General features: G+C 41.7%; 1 pseudogene; it reads right to left on the bottom strand.

Moving 5' to 3' along the window:
- Window positions 1-2,257: 2,257 nt before the first annotated feature.
- Window positions 2,258-2,906, bottom strand: LOC102851927 (annotated as a pseudogene).
- Window positions 2,907-3,311: the final 405 nt, after the last annotated feature.

Below are 3,311 nucleotides of genomic sequence, written 5' to 3'. Positions count from 1 at the left end.
CAAATTATCCAAGAAGCTGGAATCTATGAAGAGGAGTGTGGCATCAGGATTAGAGGGAGATTCATCAATAACCTATGTTATGCAGATGATGCAACCTTGCTTGCTGAAATTAAGGCAGACTTGAAGCACTTTTTGCAGAAGATCAAGGAATGCTGCCTTTAATATGAATTGTATCTCATTTTCAAGAAAGCAAAGATTATTACCACTGGATAGATAGGCAACATCGTGATGGATGGCAAGGAGAATGAAACTCTCAACAGCTTCATCTTGCTTGGATCCACAATTAACACCCTTTGTATCATCAGTGAGGAAATAAGGAGATACATCGCACTGAAAAAATCTGCAGTTAGGGACATTTCCAAATTATTGAGGAATAATGATGTCAGTTTGAGGACTAAGGTGCATCTGATTCAAGCCCTAGTCTTTCCGATCACTTGTTATGCATCTGAGACCTGGACAATGAATAACGATGACAGCAAGAGAATTGATGCCTTTGAGCTGTGATGTTGGAGAAGAGCACTGAACAACCTATGGAGGGCTAAGAGAATAAATAGATATGTCTTAGAGAGGGTACAATTGGAGTGCTTTATGAAAACAAGAATGATGAGGTTTCACCTCACATACTTTGGGCACATTACTAAGAGGGACTCTCCCTTGGAGAAGGATATAATACTGGGAAGGGTGGAGGGTCAGCAAAGGAGAGGAAGTCCTTCAGCCAGGTGGATTGACATGGTGACTGCCATAATAGGCTCTTGTGTCAGGAACTGTGAGGATGGCACAGGGTAGAACAGGGTTCAGATCTTCTGCTCATAGTGTCACTATAAGTCATATCACACTCGACGGTATCTAACAATAACAGTGGTGTTTTGTTGTTATCTGCTGTGGAATTGCCTGTGACTCTTAGTGACCCGATGTATGACAGCTTGGAACCCTGTTCTATCTTGAGCCAATTTCATTGTCTCTGACACAACCTACCCCCATTACCCCAGTCACGGAATCAATTCATCTTATCCAGTGTTTTCCTATCTTGTGTTGGTCCATTCACCCTTCCAAGCGCGATGCCTTTCCCTGAGGACATGTCTCTTCTTGCAGCATGCCCAAAGTATGTCAGATGAAGCTTCAGAGTCCTTGCCACCATGGAACAACTTAGTTTCACCCTCTCCAGGATGAACCTGTTTATTCTCTCAGCAGTCCATGGTATTTTCATTGCTCTTCTCCAGCACTCTCCGTTACAGCTCTTTAGTGACTCATAGGTGACCCTCCAACAAGTTTTCAGAGGTAATACATCGCAAAAGAAGAGACTGCCCCTACTAACATTTAATTACCAGATGTCGTTACACTTCCATAATGTGTTCCAATAATGTCCTCTATAGTAAAATGAACCACATTGTTATGTCTCTCTAATTAGGAACACTTGCTCAGTCTTTTCTTGATTTGAAAGGCATTGATATTTCTGAAATTCCAAGAAACTTATTTTATACACTGTTCCTCAAATTGACATTTCCTCTTTTTGTGTTCACTTGTTAACAGTTATCACAGAAGGGGCCCTGGGCTCATCTTATTGAACCCGCAGCTTGGGTGAGGCTGTAACGGTGGTGAAGGACCCAGTAATGTTTCTGATCTATTATTGTACATATGGTTGCTGTGAGTTGGAGTTGAATCCAAGGGATCGAACAAACAAACAGTTAGTATATAATTTTATTTTGTCCCTTTGCTGGTGATTTTAACTCTTATGTCTTGATTACGGTTGAGTGGCAGCCTTCACTATGATGTCTATTCCCATAACAAATGAATATGTGCTTTGTAGGGGGATACTTTGAAACTATGTACATGCCTCTGGAAACGCTATGGACTTTGATAAATACAGTTGTAGAGGGGCTTCAGGCCTTTTTATTAAAAAAGATATTTGAAATACAACTTTATTCTGGTTCTAAATGAAAATAATGGAAATGACAGTAACAAACAAGACTTTACCACGGGATATTGTGATTTGACTGTAACAGTCTTGTATTTGAAACTGAAGAAAGAAACTGCCTTCCAAAACAGCTAAATATGCAGATCCAAAAAAATGAAGCGTTGGTTTTTTTTTAACTGCTACACTCCTCCGAAGCCCATTCATGTCTCCTTCAGCATCCCAAAGATTGGCACATGTTCTGCTTAGCTAGATAATCAAGTGGCAAACACGCGGCACCACTGACATCACAGGACAGTTGCCTGTAAAACTACACTTCTGACGCTGGGCTCCAGCTTCGTTCTCTCACAGATCATCATCCTTGTCCGGGAGAGCAGTTGTCTGTACAACCTCTAAATCATGCTCATATTGTGCTGCCAGTGCTGGGTCCCTGAGAACTTCTGGTGGGGCAAGAGCAGACATGGCAACAAACTCCAAGTTAGGGTCTCCAATTAGTTTCCTAGCAAGCCAAAGGAAAGGCTTTGCAAAGTTGTAGTTACTTTTTGGCAGAAATATCATAGTACTGAAGATTCTTCTTTTGGTGGAAAACGATGGCTTTTGCCTTAACTTTCCTGTCCTTAATGTCCACTTTGTTGCCACACAACACAATGGGGATGTTTTCACATACTCGAACCAGATCTCTATGCCAGTTAAGCACGTTCTTGTAGGTAACTTTCGATGTTACATCACACATTATAATGGCACACTGGGCTTGGATATAGTAGCCATCCCTCAGTCCCCCAAATTTTTCCTGGACAGCTGTATCCCACACATTGAATTTACTCAGTCCTCTGTTGGTGTGGAACACGAGGGGATGGGCCTCCACACCCAAGTTAGCTACATACTTCTCAAATTCACCAGTCAGATGACGTTTTATGAACGTCGTTTTTCCAGGACCACCATCACCCACCAACACGAGTTTGAACTGGACTTGGGGTTCTCCTAGGCTGACCATCGTGATGATTCTTTCAGAAGCGTTTCTGGGCCCCGTCTGACTGAGGCAGGCCTTTTTGTTGTTGTTGTTCATAGGGTCACTATGAGTCATCCTTGACTCAAAAGCGATCAATAACAACAACATGTTGTGTTAATTTTTTATTTGTATATTCAAACTGCTTTGAAGGAAATAGCAAAAAATAAGGCCCCCGAAATAGATGGTATACAAATTGACATATTTCAAATAACAGATGCTGTCGTGGATGTGCTCACCAAGTTGTGCCAAGAAATCTGGAGAACAACCACTTGGTCAACTGACTGGAAGAGGTCAATATTTGTTCCCATCCCAAAGAAGGGCGACCCAACTGAGTGTGGAAACTACAGAACAATATCATTGATTTCACATGCAAGCAAGATTCTACTGAAG

Source organism: Elephantulus edwardii, unplaced genomic scaffold, assembly GCF_000299155.1.
Source record: "Elephantulus edwardii isolate Elephantulus edwardi_28Jun2011 unplaced genomic scaffold, EleEdw1.0 scaffold00046, whole genome shotgun sequence".
NCBI classification, from domain to species: Eukaryota; Metazoa; Chordata; class Mammalia; order Macroscelidea; family Macroscelididae; genus Elephantulus; species Elephantulus edwardii.
This window is presented reverse-complemented; position numbering and strand designations above follow the sequence as displayed.